At 38.7% G+C, this 16498-nt stretch overlaps 1 non-coding gene across 1 annotated transcript; it reads right to left on the bottom strand.

The window, feature by feature from the left end:
* Positions 1–8325: 8325 nt before the first annotated feature.
* Positions 8326–8432, bottom strand: LOC141722683 (small nucleolar RNA R71). Its single transcript, XR_012575688.1, has one exon. It is a non-coding gene; the product is annotated as a small nucleolar RNA R71 (small nucleolar RNA).
* Between the last annotated feature and the right edge of the window lie 8066 nt (positions 8433–16498).

Genomic DNA, 16498 nt, shown 5'->3' with positions numbered 1-16498 from the left:
TATCTTAATTCAGAGGCTTGTCCACCAAGTCTCCTATACCAAGTCCAATTCAAGGACTCCCACATCTATATAAGGGGCCTCACCCCACAAATCAGAACTACGTTTTTTGGCTTGATTCTCTAATTCACAGAGATACGTAGGCATCTCGTAAAGGCAGAATTAAGCTACGATACACGAGAGCAGCCATTAAAGGCCTTGAGCTCCCGAATCTTAGTAATAAATACAGCAAATAATAACCTTAGCTTTTTATCCATAACACGAATTAATTAAATTATGGTATTAGAAAAGGTAGTCCAAATATTAATTCTTTAGTGGATTGAATTAATATTTAATTACAGTGGGCTAGGCTCAAGATGTAATTAGAAGGCCCAACCTAATTATCCATAGTCCCTATTGTAGCCTATATATATTCTTATTCTCTTCTTGCTTGGCAATTGTGTGAAAATATATTGTAGCCACCAAGGAGCAAGAAGAGAGGATAACTTGAGAAGACGCAGGCCACACTTCGCTCAAGGGAATTTGGGAATACAATAGAAGAGCGTGGAATCAACCATTAACAAGGTAATCTACTTTTCGTAATCTTTATCGTAAAACGTAGTAACACCCCAAGTCCGTGGTTCCCAACAGTTTGATCAACATTATCCTTTTTAATTGCAGATCCAAGATTGACTTCCTTAATATATTTCCTCAATTTATGACAGCTTGTCATAACCTTTATATTGCAAAGAATGCAGTCAAACTTATCACATAAGGAATAGAGATCTTCATCTAGTGCCTTATTTTACTTGCATGCTCCAAATTTTCGCTCACTAACAGCCTTTTTACAAAGGTGAGTTAGGTATTTTATTGAGCTATAGTTCTGACATTATTTCCTTGCAGTATCTGCAACATAAACGTAATTGTTGCTATTTTTTACACCTATTTTTCCATTTCTGTTTTTTTCCCCAGTGTTTTCAGTCTTGATCTCCTTCGTTGGTGTTTTAGTAGCTTGGCTCACTACAGGCTTTTTCTCACATTCAGTGATGGGAGTAGATTCTGCATCTTTCTTCTCTTTGTCTTCATCTACAATTTCTTGCCTGATTTGCAACTCCACTTTACTGGAATTTACTTCACAAATTTTAAACAAAGGGGCATTTACTCTTTTCAGCATCACATGAGAATCTTGGTTCACAGTTTCTTTTCCTTTGTCAGCTTCAACTTTCTAGTGAGAGTTCAAGGTCTCATATTCTAAATCAATATCTATGTTCCAACATGGTTTATTTTTATCATGATACTGACTAATCAACTGATATGCATTCTTGAATGATTTGAGCTTCAAATTATTTTTCTCAATTCTTTCTCTCAGCATTGCCTCTACTTCTCTAACATTATTAAACTTGTTCTTGAGGTACTCATTTCTTGTTTGACTGTTTCAAGACCAACAAGCTGTAGTTCTAGCTCTTGTTTCTCAATCTCATGTTTCTCATTAATTTTTGACAGCCTACTCATTTCCTCAGTAGCTGCCATCATGCTTGTATGGATATGAAACATCTTTACACTCATTTTCTCAATAGTTTCTTTATATTAAGTGGCATTTAAATCAATTGTAGTTAGAATAGGTACCTCTGATTTGGATGCAAATGATTCTCCTTGCTCTATATCCATGAGGGCATAAGTTCCTTATTCTTCACAGTCATCCTCATCATTTGTATCATCCTAACTTTTTCCTTCTTTAATATAAGTCTTTCCCTGTTGTTTTCTCAAGAGTGCTTCATAATTTGCTTCCAATTCCAAATAATTCTTGTCTTTCTTCACCTTATTTGGCTTCTTGCACTCTGTGAAAAAGTGACCAAGTTCATCACAGTTATAGCACCTTATCTTTGATCTGTCCACTGATCCTGACTTGTAGTCACCTTTTTCTGTTATATTAAACTGAGTTTTTCCTTTCCAGTTGCTATTGTTGGATTTTTGACCTTTACTCTTCCAGTACTTAGGTTTTTTAACTTTGATGTTTGAAAATTTTCTTGCAAGATAACCTATTGACTAATCCATTTCATCCCATTCATCAAGACTGTAAAACTCATCCTTTTCCAGCTATAAAATGACTTGCTTTTATAGCTTTTTATTTTTCTGCTGAACAACTTGAACAACTTAAGTCTGGAGTTCCAGTTCATCTTCAGACATTTTATTATCATTTTCTACCAAGGCACTTGATCCATCAAAAACATGCCCTTGATTATATTTCAATGAATTTCTCTATAACATCTCCAGCTCATAGGTCTTCAAAATACCATGAAAGACCTCCAAAGTCATTCTGCTTAAATCTCTTCCTTCCTGATTGCAGATATCTTTTGTTCCAGGTGATCAAGAAGGGTGAGCAAGAATTTAAGGTTGACCTCTTTAGCTTCATAATACTTGTCATGAAGCTGCAAATCATTTATCAACTTATTGAACCTTTCAAAAACTTCAATTATGCCTTCCTTTGGTTTAGCCATAAAACCCTCATACTGTGAAACCAAGATCCTTCTTTGATTTGATCTAACCTCTTCTGTTCTCTCACACAATATTTCTATTTTCTCTCATATATGTTTAGCTGAATCACATTTAATAATGTAATTGTACATTACATTATCAATGGATTCAATCAATATGAGTTGTAACCACTATCCATTGAAACTTTTTTCAGGCTCTGTGTAGGTTGAGGGATTTTTAGGTGCAAAATGTGCAGGTATGATCATGTCTCCATTTATAGATTCAAGAACCCATTCCATAGGAATGAAGGGTCCATTTTTTGAGAATCTGAATGTACATGGGGTTGGCTATCCTTATGAACATCATCATTTTCTTCTTCCATAGTGTGTAGTTGATCTTGTCAAAGACAGGTATCTTGATACTGCTTATTTTCTAGAGCATTTATTCTTCCAAGATCTTTATCTATTTTCTTTCAGATATGGATTTGATACCACTTGTTAGATATTGAGTGTAATGAAATATAACACGGGGGGTGAATTTATTTTCTTTGATTTTAATATTCTTTTAAAGTGTTTGGCTTAATAATGAACAAAGCAGATATGAACTTGTAGAGATAGATTGTTTAACTGTAAGCACACAAAAAAATATCAAAAACTCACTTGATTGTATTAATCAAATTTATTTTGCTACAAATATGTGTTTTTGAAAATAAGAACTCAGCTACAAATCTTGAGAGAGAATATAAGATTTTTCTAGATCTGTTTGATTACATCTAAACTAAGGACCTGTGCATGCTTTATAGACTAACAACACGGGTTTACAAAACTTACACTAAAATGTACTAACACATTTTCCAAAGCTATCTTTTCTATTTCCATTTCTGGTGTTAGAAAATCTGTGCAGAATCTTGTAGGTCTGTGACCATCCTTTGTCCATTGAATCTTAGCCCTTCATCTTGTATTCTTCAAGCTTCTTTTGTAGTCTTTCCAATTCAGTGAATGAATTATTTGTTGACTGATAATCTTGAATCTTGAACTTATCTGTATTCTGAATTTTGAGATAGTTTGTCGAGATATTTTTTGTTCTATAGGGATGTCACATATCGATAAACATAATAACTTATCGATATCTTGAGTTCTCTACATGTATCTTTGACTTGTCGAGGTCTCCAGTTCTCTACATATAGAATAACTTGTCGACATCTCCAATTTTCTACATAGCATTTTGACTTGTCGACATCTCTAGTTCTCTACAGGAAGATTTGGCTTGCCGATATCTCTAGATCTCTATATGAAGAAATGACTTGTCGATATCTCCTGTTCTCTACATAGACTTTTTGACTTGTCGATATCTGAGATCTCTACATGAAGAAATGACTTGTTGATATCTCTTGGGACTTCTCTATAAGTCATTTTGGACTTCTTGATAGACTTCTCAATATACCGTGATCTGTGACTTGTCGATTTCTGACTTATAATATTTTTCCTAGAACAGTATTATTTAAATCCAAGCTGCTACACTTCTCTCTAAGGCATGATCAGGATTCGATCTTCTTCTAGAGTTTATTCCTTAGCTTGAAGGTTGTTCACAGAAAAATCCTCCAGTCTAATCTACTTAACATTTTTACAGACTCGAGGAATACAAATATAAATTATCATACAATTTATCCTTAGGGTTGTGAATATGAGTTAGTATTGTTATGTACAGGCATGTCTTGCAGAACAGTAACTATCTGTTTGCTTAATGTGGAACGTTATTTTAAGTATGAAAGTGGGCAAGTCTTAAAAAGTAGACAAAAAATGATTTTTTTGATACAATTTGTTTTATGAATAAATTGAATAATTGTGTGTCTATGTATGAGTTTGAGCTATTTGCCACATTGTCATGGTAAATATGGTGCTAAGGGAATAATATTCTTCATGAAGATTGAGTCCTAGTGGCTATGACATGATGGATCGGTGTCACAATTTTTTGAATGATAATAAAAGTGTTAATCAAAAAATTCTCAGGTCTATGGACAAAAGATGGAAACTTCATGATGTTGGCTTTTCAAAATCAGCGCCAATGTCACGGTTAGAAAAATGATGGTACTGTCCTTGCGATAGTTATTAGAGATGCTAGTGGGAATGTAATTGTGGCAGGTAAATTCTTCAATACATCTTATAGTGTTCTGGTTACAAAACTCTTGAATATAAAGAATGTTTAATGTTTGGTGCTTAACTTGTGTTACCAGAGTTTTTTATTAAATCTGATTGCATTAATATAATTTCTTTGATTTCTGCGAAGTATGGCATCTACGGTGATCTGGATTGTGTGTTAACTAATATTAAGCATATGGTTAATTTAACAAGATGTAAAGATATAAAATTTGATGGGAGGGAAACTAACAAGGCTGCACAAAAATTAAAATTTATCACTTCAATTAATAACTCCGGTGAGCGGGGCGGCTCCTTCCGACGCCGTTCCTGGACCTTCCTTCTGAGAGTGGGGTGTAGCTGCTGTGGGGCACCTGCAAAACAACATCGGAGGGGGGTTTGAGCCCCGCGGCGCCTCCGGTGTGAGAATAAGAGTATGGTTGGGGAGGATGAAGGTGGAGAGGACAAGGGTGGCTGTGTGTGTATATGATGGTGTACAAGAGTGTGTGTGTATAAAAGTATGTCTAACCCCTAAACCCTTCATCCTTGGGGGTATATATAGACCAAAGGTAGGGTTCAGGGGTTGATACCTCTAGATTAGGGCCGTTCATTTTTGGAGGTGGAGGACGCATGGCTTGGATAGATTGCATACACGTGTCTAGGCAAGGACCACCTTCAGGGTGTTCCCAGGTATTCTGACACGCACCGTGTTTGTCTGATATGTTAGTTGTTGATAGTTGTCATCGTCGCGTGCCCACGTACCCTTCCTTGGTAGGTTGTGGAGTGTGCATGTGCTTGCCGGGATCCCCCTCAGGTCTGCTCTAGCCGGGTGATCCTGGTTCCGGACTGGATCCTGGTTGGTAGGTGATCCAGGTCCTGGGTTGGATTCTGGATGGGTTGGATCCTGGCTTGGAGATGATCCAGGTCCTGGGTTGGCCCTGAGCCTGGGTGTCTCCACTTGATTGCACTGGGTGAAGGGGTTCTTGGTCCATCAGTCGAGCATGCTCCACCCTATATCTGGGTTGGGCCTTAGCCAGGTTGTTTATACCCTATCATTTTCCCCCACTCCCTTATGCAGATTTTCTGGATGAGGGAGTAGAGTAGTGTCACGTATCATTTGTCTTAGGAAAAATTCTGCTTTTTTCTTGCCCCCCAATCTGGGTCTGATAGAGTAGGGACATATCCGGATTAAGGTATATGAAATTGGTTGCCTTAGAAAATATTATGCTTCTCTGTTTCCCTCCAATCCATGTCTAGTGTAGTAGAGATAGATCCCGATTAATGTAGAAGAAATTGGTTGCCTTTGAAAAAATTATGCTTCTCTGTTGCCCTTCAATCCGGGTCTAGTGTAGTAGAGACAGATCTGGATTAAGGTAGAAGAAATTGGTTGCCTTAGAAAAAATCCTGCTTCTCTGCTGCCCCCTCCAATCCAGGTTTAGTGTAGTAGCTACAGATCCGGATTAAGGTAAAAGAAATTGGTTGCCTTAGACAAAATTTTGCTTCTCTGTTGCCCCCAAATCCGGGTCTAGTGTAGTAGCTGCAGATCCGGATTAAGGTAGAAGAAATTGGTTGCCTTAGAAAAAATTATGCTTCTCTGTTGCCCCTTATTCTGGGTCTAGTGTGGTAGCTGCAGATCCGTGATAAGTGGCATTTTATACCACTTAGAACATCTTATAATGGCTTGAATTGATGTCTTGAAATCAGGTATTTTATGTTTTTGATGCATTTTTCTAGTGTTTTTGCATTTCAGGGTATAACTTGCATATGTAGGAAGAATTCATCTTAAATAAGCCTAGGGAAGTGTGTGGCAATGATTGTGGAAAGTTGGGGGTAGAACGCAGCAAAATCAGGAGCAGAATTCAGAATTTTCAGAAGGTGCTTGGGCGTCCGCTCAGGATGCTGGGGCAGCCGCCTGAGAGCTTGGGCGCCCGCTCAGGAATCTGGGGCGGCCGCTCAGGGACGAAAATTTTAATACTGAATTTTATAATCCTTATTCTGATGGACTTCTGAGACGGCTGGTTCTTGTGGGCTTCTATATAAGTAGTTCTCAGAGACATTTCACAGAAGTGTGGTATCAAGCAAGGAGCAAGGAGAGAAGGAAGAAGACCGTTTAAGCACATCGTAATGCAGGAGAGGAAGCTTATGTTTTCTTGTGATTCTTTTATTCATTGTATCAGTGGATGCTAGTTTTCTTTACTTTGTACCTTATTACTCTTGTGACATACTCTGGTTTTAATAAGTATTTTTATTAGTTTATATTGTGTGTATTATTATGTTTTCATATGAACCCATGGTGACGATGAGTTCTATCATGGGCTAATCGTGATCATGGGGTCATAACGGATTTACTATGGATTTCTTTAGTTAGTTGTTTAATACCTTAGTGTTTGATGATTGTATGATATCTAGCATAGGTTGTGCTTATTCGTCTTATGTGCGTCGCGAACATATAAGATAGTCTGTTAATCTCCTGTGATGCGATGGTGGATCTTGAGGGTTAGAACTTGCCATGCTAGCATAGGTTCATATATGTGTATGTATGATTAGTGGGTGACTCTAACCATTTTACTTTCCCTGTGTAATCATAAAGAACAACTTGTGCTTAAATCATTATGTTGTCAAATTCTGTAGACATATAGGGTCTCAACATAGTTAATGCCTATTCAACTTCTATTTTGATTGTGGATGTTTGGTAGAATGGTATTAGTACAAATAAAGTTGGCTTTTATGAGTTTCGTGTTGTTCGATTAATATTATCACTGTTACATGCTTAGGGTAATAACGATAACTATTGAATAAAGTAGTAATTAAGTTATGATCTCATGTGTGTTTAATATTGTTAATTCAAGTGTCAATTAAGTGTTTAATTCTCGTAGTTAATTGTAGTTAATAATTAGTTAATCAAATTTAAGTGTTATTGTCTTGACATTGAGAAGTAATCATACATTGGTGAGTAAGTGTTAATTGAACATAATTAGTCTGAGTCTCTGTGGGAACGAACTAGAATTTATTCTATATTACTTGCGAATGCGTATACTTGAGTGAATTATTAGCGCGTATTTTCGCCCTAACAAGTTTTTGGCGCCGCTTCCGGGGACTCGGCATATTTGTTTAGTTTATGTACTTGCCATCAGTGGTCATTAGGACTCATTGATTAAGACGTGTTACTTATTGTTTCCTGGTTGTATTTCAGGTACTCAAGCGAGCGTTTATGCAAATACGTTCTCGCAATCGCAAGAGAACTTTAGATACGGCTGAGGAGATAGACTCAGTTCTTGATATTCCGGAGAAGATAGATTTTGAAGATTCAGATAAAGAGAGTGAGCAGAAAGAACCAATAATCATGGGTGATCGTATAGTAACAGCAGCAGATCCAGCTCTTATGGACTTTTCTCGGCCTAAAATTGATGACATTCAGTCAAGCATCCTTCATCCGGCTATTCAGGCTAATACTTTTGAAATCAAGCCGGACACTATTCAGATGGTGCAGAATTTTGTTTCTTTCGGAGGTGCTGCGACTGAAGACCCCAACATGCTTATCAGGAATTTTGTGGAGATCTGTAGTACTTTCAAATATAATGGTGTGAATGATGAGGCTATCAAGCTGAGGATTTTCCCATTCTCTCTAAGGGATAAAGCTAAGGACTGGTTACATTCTGAACCAGCTGGGTCCATCACTACTTGGCAAGATCTTGCGCAAAAGTTTCTGGTGAAGTTCTATCCAATGGCGAAAACTGCAGCTATGAGGAGTGCTCTTACTCAGTTTGCGCAGCAACCAACAGAATCTATGTGCGAAGCTTGGGAGCGCTACAAGGAGATGTTGAGAAAGTGTCCACATCATGGTATGCCTGACTGAATGGTGATCACCGGTTTCTATAATGGTTTGGGGGCCCAATCTCGGCCCATGCTCGATGCAGCAGCTGGAGTCGCCTTGTGGGCCAAAAGCTATACCGAGGCTTATAATCTTATTGAAACTATGGCTCAAATGAGCATCAAAACCCAACTCAAAGGATGATGCCTGGGAAGGTAGCAGGTATTCTAGAAGTCGATGTAGCTACAGCTATTGCAGCGCAGCTCCAAGCGCTGTCTTTGAAGGTCGATTCTTTAGCCAACTACGGAGTCAATCAGATAGCTATGGTCTGTGAGCTTTGTGCAGGCTCTCATGCTACAGATCAATGTTCTCTTGTGAATGAATCTGTTCAGTATGTGAATAATTATCAGCAACCGCAGCAGCCTGTACCAGCTACTTATCATCCTAACAACAGAAATCATCCCAATTTCAGTTGGAGCAATAATTAGAATACTGTTCAGCAACCATATCAGCATCCTATCTGTAAGCAGTTTAATGCACCTGGATTCCAGCAATCACAACATTATGCTTAAAGGCAATCATATCCTCAACAAGGAGGTGCTGCTCCACCTTCTAGTGCTGATTTTGAGGAGCTCAAGCTGTTGTGCAAAAGTCAGGCTATTTTTATCAAGACCTTGGAAAATCAAATCGGTCAATTAGCCAATGCTGTGCTCAATCGTCAACCTGGCACACTTCCCAGCGATACTGAAGTGCCAGGCAGGAAGGAAGCTAAGGAGCAAGTAAAGGCTGTCACCTTAAGGTCTGGGAAAGTTGCTGATGCTGAAAAAGCGAAAGATGGAGAAGCTGAAGTTGTTGATGAAGAAGAGAAGCAAAAGGAGAAAGCGGCGGAACCAAGGAAGACTATTGTTGAACACACTCTTCCTGAGGGTAATACAGGGGAGAAACAACTCTATCCTCCACCACCTTTCCCTAAGAGATTGCAACAACAAAAATTGGATAAGCAGCTCGGTAAGTTTCTGGAGGTGTTCAAGAAACTTCACATCAACATACCTTTCGCTGAGGCTCTGGAGCAAATGCCTATTTATGCAAAATTCATGAAGTGTATTCTTTCAAGGAAGGTGAAACTGGATGACCTTGATACCGTTACTCTAACGGAAGAGTGCAGTGCTGTGCTGTAACAAAAATTACCTCCAAAGCTTAAAGATCCAGGTAGCTTCACCATTCCTTGCACCATCGGCAAGTTATCTTTCGACAAATGCCCGTGCGATTTGGGAGCAAGCATCAATCTGATGCCATTTTCTATATTCAAAAAGTTGAATTTTTCTGATCCAAAGCCCACCTAGATGTCTCTACAATTGGCTGATCATTCTACTACATACCCACGAGGCATCGTGGAGGACGTGTTAGTAAAGGTGGATAAGCTCTTCTTCCCTGCACACTTTGTCATTTTGGATTTCGAGGAAGATAAGAAGATTTCCATAATCTTGGGAAGACCTTTCTTGGCTACAGGTCGTACCTTGATAGATGTGCAGAAAGGTGAACTTACTATGAGGGTGCAGGATCAGGATATGACATTCAATGTATTCAAGGCGATGAAATTCCCAACAAAAGATGATGAGTGCTTAAAGGTGGATTTGATTGATTCTGCGGTAACTTCAAAACTTGATCACATGCTAATGTCTGCTGCCTTAGAGAAAGCCTTAGTGGGGGAATTTGACAGTGACGATGAGGATGGCAATGAGCAACTACAATATCTAAATGCTTCTCCTTGGAGGCGAAAGCTAGACATGCCATTTGAATCTCTTGATAACACTGATCTCAAGAATGCTGAAGGAAAGCTCAAACCATCTATTGAGGAAGCACCTACTTTGGAGCTTAAACCATTGCCTGAACACTTGAGGTATGCTTTTTTAGGTGATGCATCTACTTTACCTGTTATTATTGCATCTGACCTTTCAGGTAATGAGGAGGACAAGCTCTTGAGGATCTTGAGAGAATTCAAATCGGCCATCGGATGGACTATAGCAGATATAAAAGGGATCAGCCCTTCGTACTGTATGCATAAAATTCTTCTAGAGGAAGGTAGTAAGCCGACTGTTGAGAAACAGTGAAGACTTAATCCTATCATGAAAGAAGTGGTGAAGAAAGAAATTCTGAAGTGGCTGGATGCAGGAATCATATATCCTATTTCTGACAGTTCTTGGGTGAGCCCCGTGCAATGTGTACCTAAGAAATGAGGTATAACTGTGGTAGCAAATGAGAAGAACGAGCTCATCCCCACTCGAACAGTTACAGGATGGAGGGTATGCATGGATTACAGAAAGTTGAACAAAGCCACGAGAAAGGATCACTTGCCTCTTCCATTTATTGATCAGATGCTTGACAGGTTGGCTGGTCATGAGTATTATTGTCTTCTGGATGGCTATTCGGGGTATAATCATATTTGTATTGCACCAGAAGATCAAGAAAAGACTACCTTCACTTGTCCATTTGGCACATTTGCTTTTCACAGAGTTTCGTTTGGCTTATGTGGTGCACCTGCCACTTTTCAGAGATGCATGATGGCTATATTCTCTGATATGATTGGAAACAATGTTGAAGTGTTCATGGATGACTTCTCCGTCTTTGGACATTCGTTTGATGAATGTTTGAATAATCTCCGTTCGGTGCTCAAAAGGTGTGTGGAAACTAATTTGGTGCTCAATTGGGAAAAATGTCACTTTATGGTATGTGAAGGCATTATTCTTGGGCATAAAGTCTCTAGCAAGGGTCTTGAGGTGGAAAAAGCCAAGGTGGGAGTCATTGAAAATCTTCCACCACCTATTTCTGTGGAAGGAATCCGTAGTTTTCTTGGTCATGCGAGTTTCTATCGGCGTTTCATCAAGGACTTCTCGAAGATATCTAAACCGTTGTGCAACTTGCTCGAGAAAGATGTGACTTTCAAATTTGATGATGAATGCTTGGTGGCATTCGAGACTCTCAAGAAGAGTTTGATAACTGCACCAGTTATTACAGCACCTGATTGGACAAAACCTTTTGAGATGATGTGTGATGCGAGTGATTATGCAATGGGAATAGTTCTTGGGCAGCGCAAGAATAATCTTTTTCATGTGGTCTACTATGCTAGTAAGACTCTAAATGGAGCTCAAATGAACTACACCACTACTGAGAAGGAGCTCTTGGCTATAGTCTTTGGTTTCGAAAAATTTCGATCTTATCTGCTTGGGATAAAGGTGACAGTATTCACTGATCATGCTGTCATTCGCTATTTGGTCTCAAAAAAGGATTCGAAGCCTAGACTTATTCGTTGGGTGCTCTTGCTACATGAGTTTGAGTTAGAGATCAAGGATCGAAAAGGTACTGAAAATCAAGTAGCTGATTATCTCTCTAGATTGGAGAATCCCGGTTCGACTTCACATGATAAGACATTGATCAACGAATCTTTTTCAGATGAGCAGTTATTCGCAGTTCAGGAGGAAGAGCCATGGTTCACGGATATTTTGAACTATCTTGTCAGCAATATAATACCTCCTAATATGAATGCAGCTCAAAAGAAGAAGTTTCTGCATGAGGTGAAGTGGTACATGTGGGATGAACCATATTTGTTTAGGCAGGGAGCTGACCAGATCATCAGGAGATGTATCACATTCTGTGAGACGGAGGGGATATTAGGAGACTGCCATTCCATAGTTTATGGTGGACATTATGGTGGTGAAAAGACGGCAGCTCGTATTTTGCAAGCAGGTTTTTTCGGGCCTATGTTGTTTAAGGACGCACATCAGTTCGTTTTAAGGTGTGATCGTTGCCAAAGAGTGGGGAATCTTACTAGAAAGGATTGGACGCCTTTGAATGTAATGCTGGAAGTTGAGGTCTTCGATGTTTGGGGAATCAATTTCATGGGACCATTTATCTCGTCCTGCAATAATCAGTACATCTTGCCGGCAGTCGATTATGTCTCGAAATGGGTAGAAGTCAAGGCTCTACCGACGAATGATGCAAAGGTAGTGTTGAATTTTCTCCATAAGCAGATATTCACAAGGTTTGGAATGCCACGAGTAATCATAAGTGATGAGGGGTCGCCACTCTGCAATCATAAGTTCACTTCTATGATCCAGCGCTACAATGTGATTCATCGTGTTGTTACTGCCTATCATCCGTAAACTAATGGTCAAGCTGAAGTGTCTAATAGAGAGATCAAGCGCATTCTAGAGAAAGTTATTTGTCCGTCAAGGAAATATTGGTTTTTAAAGCTCGATGAAGCTGTGTGGGCTTATAGAACAGCATACAAGACACCACTTGGGATGTCCCCGTTTCAACTTGTCTATGGGAAGGGATGTCATTTACCTGCGGATCTTGAGCATAAGGCTTATTGGGCGTTGAAGAAGTTGAACCTTGATCTAGATACAGCTGGGAAGAAGTGAATGCTTCAGTTAAATGAACTTGATGAATTTCGACTTCAAGCGTACGAGAACAACAAAATGTACAAGGAAAAAGTAAAAAGGTGGAACGACAGGAAGCTATCTCTTAAGTCATTCACGCAGGGGCAACAAGTTCTTTAATTCAACTCTCGTCTCCGACTTTTTTCTGGAAAGTTGAAATCAAGGTGGTCTAGACCTTTTATCGTCAAAATAGTGTTTCGACATGGAGCTGTAGAGATTTTTGAGAATGAGCCAGGGCAAGCATTCAAGGTTAATGGTCAGAGATTGAAGCATTACTATGGGGACACGGAAAACCGGGAAGTGGTTAGTGCCGTTTTATTGTCAACTTGATCGAACTTCTCTACGTCAAGCTAATGACGTAAAAGAAGCGCTTCTTGGGAGGCAACCCAAGACTTTAACCTTTAGGAACCTTTAGAAGTTAGTACCATATCCAAAAAATCAGAAAATTGGGCAGAAAAAAAGTTTTTTCCAGAAACCCCTGGGGCGCCCGCCTGGAAATCCTAGGCGGCCGCTCAGGACCCTACTGTCAGAATTGTTTTGCCTTATAAAAAACGAGAAAAAATCTGAAAAACCCAAAAAACATAAAGACCCACGATTCCTCTCCCACAAACCCACATTTTCTCTCCCACAAACCCCACTCCTACTCTAATTCTAACCCTAAATCTTACCCTATATATACACACAACCCCTCCATATACACTCGCAGATATACTTTCAACTTTAAAACTCTCTCCTACACTTAATACATAACTCTTAAACACTTTTTCTCAATTTCAATGGCACCCAAGAGATCCCGAACTATTGATAGCAGTAGCATCGTTCCAACTACTGATTCTTCGAGGGGAACTACTGCGAGACCCCGTTTGATGGATAGGTCTGCTGAGGAGGAGTATATAGGCTTCTGACTAAGCCGATTTTGAAGAAGAGGGGATTTTTACCATCGGGGAGGGATGGTGAGTTGTTACTGATGATTGCGGAGAAAGGGTGGATTTCTTTTTGTGAGTCGCCGGAGGCGGTTCCAATGAGTGTGGTTCGCGAGTTTTATGCGAACGCCAAGGCTGAAAAGAATGGGTTTACTGTTGTTCGTGGGCTTACTGTGGATTATCAACCTGAGGCGATTCGTCGTGTTATTGGGCAGCGACAACGGAAGCCCACGGAAGAGAATTGGAATGAGAAGACCCCCGAGGATTTTGATTTGGATTTGATTGTGGCTAACCTCTGTCAGCCGGGCATGGTGTGGAAGTTCAAGACGGGATCTAACGAGTATCATTCTTTTCTGGCGGTTGCATTGAATAGGTATGCCCGTGCATGAAATGCATTTATTTGTGCTAATATTTTGCCTACTTCGCATGCACATGAGGTTATAGTCGAGAGAGCAAGGTTGTTATGGGGAATCTTGAATGAGGAGTATTATGTGGACCTTGGTGAGTTCATCTACCAAGGGATATTGAAGTTTTTGAGGGGGGAAACACAACAACATCCCTTATGTAACACCCCCAAATCCGGGGTCCGGGATCCGGGTTGTCATGATTTCCATTTCCCTTAATAATACTTAATGTTAATAATCAACCAACGACTGCGTACTGTGACCCCACAATATACACACACACAACAAGTTATAGTCTCAGAGATGAATATCCAAAAACAACACAAGTCATTTTATTACACAATTATAAGCCATTACACCTCAAAGGTGTTTCTGAATAAATTTACATATTTTGTGCCATTATTACAATTCATAAATATACATAAGTCTGGTACATCAACAGTTGAAAACCTAGCCTATTGGTAGTTACTACCTCGGCTACAACGACATCAACGCCTACAGGAAACTGCGGAACGTTTCCTATCCGCTCGCGAATTGGGAGCTTGGTCCTGTTCATCTTGTCTTTCTGTTGTTGTGTGATGAAAGAAGAAAGCAAGGGTGAGCAACAAGCCCACCGAAATAATATGTATAATAATTAACAATATATGAGCATTCTCATAGTACTCATGAAAGTCTTGGTCAAGAAGAAATGAACCAAGTTTGATATCTTAACGCGACCAAGTCGCAAAATATTCAGTATATATGTATATATACTTTTCAAAATCTTGGAAGTCCTCTTCCATGCATAATATACACAGAGTTCCAGTTTATAACTGTTTAAAAATATCGTTGCAAGGTGATCTCATATATCTAACCTTGTCTCAACGTTTTTCTAAAAAATTTTGTCATGCATACGATAATCATTAACCAGATATAAGTTAAAAAGACGAAGTTACAAGATACTTCAATATACTTATATCTTTTTCTGAATACTACTTGAACTACCACCGTTCAAGGTATAAATAGTTCATCCTATAGATGAAGCTACAAGACAAAACTTATATAGAATCAATCTTTGAAATATCATCAAAATGAAATGAAGTTACGAGATACTTCATTTGATGAAAACATCATTTTGAAAACTCGACCCTGCCAACACTCAACAATCGCCCAGCCGTAACCTTTCTTTCAAAGTGCTCTAGGTAGTGTTGCAGAAATATCCAACTGGATGATGAACTCATTACGGGAGTTTGTCGCGCCAGAAAGACCACTCACGATGATCAGTCGCAGTAGTGCAACCCCACAATTTTCTACATGTAGAGGAGAACCGTCAGATTTACTTGTCAACCGAACACTGGACTCCTAGGGAATGGACCGTCTAAGCGGAACTTCCAGGCCATTTGGGCCAAAATAATAAGGCTGGTCCGGCGCCACTCGATCACTTACGCCACTCCTAGTTCAGATCAAATCCATGACTCTGAAACGTAAAGCTCATCCCCCCTTTCCCCAAGTAGAAACTTGTTGATACGGCTCCACCAAGAAGTCGTATCTAGTTGGAAAGGAAAACTCACCGATATTTCCCAGACGATGCTTATTAATGGATTAACTTATTCCAAGAATTTTACATCCCGAGTGTTGGGTAAGTAATCAAAAACCCTTTTTATCAAAACAGCAACCTTGTTGTGAATATAAAAATACATCACAGAGCCGGATCCTTCAGATTTTTAAGCGAGTATTTAAATCCCCTTCGAAAGGAAGATCTTAAATCTAAAAACGAGTTTTGGGATCCGCTCTAACCTTTAAAATCATTTTGAAGACTCGAAAACATTTTTTTAAGAATGTTTGGAGTAATGCTGATTTAATAAAATAAATCAGTCCCGATATATTAGAAAATATCTGAATATTATTGTTTAAATAATATTCCCATAAATGATAATCTTTATAAAAATAGTTGAAGTAGAAATTTTAAAACTCATACTTAAAATGAATAATAATTAACCAAAGATATACTTATACGAAAGTACGATCTTTATTTAAATAATCAAAATATTATTCTTTAATAAAATAAAGAATATTATTTGATAAAATAAGCAGAGTAATAAGTCCTCGAATGAATATTCAAAATAATATTCATTAAATAAAATGAGCGGAGTCATAAGCCCTCAAATGAATATTCAAAATAATATTCACTAAATAAAATGAGCCGAGTCATAAGTCCTCAAATGAATATTCAAAATAATATTCATTAAATAAAAATAAAGTTATCGAATAAACCTTATTCGATTAATAGTTTTGAAAACTATTTATATATACATACATATACTATACTCGGGAATATCGACTCCCGGTTTAAAAA

Source organism: Apium graveolens, chromosome 4, assembly GCF_009905375.1.
Source record: "Apium graveolens cultivar Ventura chromosome 4, ASM990537v1, whole genome shotgun sequence".
NCBI classification, from domain to species: Eukaryota; Viridiplantae; Streptophyta; class Magnoliopsida; order Apiales; family Apiaceae; genus Apium; species Apium graveolens.
This window is presented reverse-complemented; position numbering and strand designations above follow the sequence as displayed.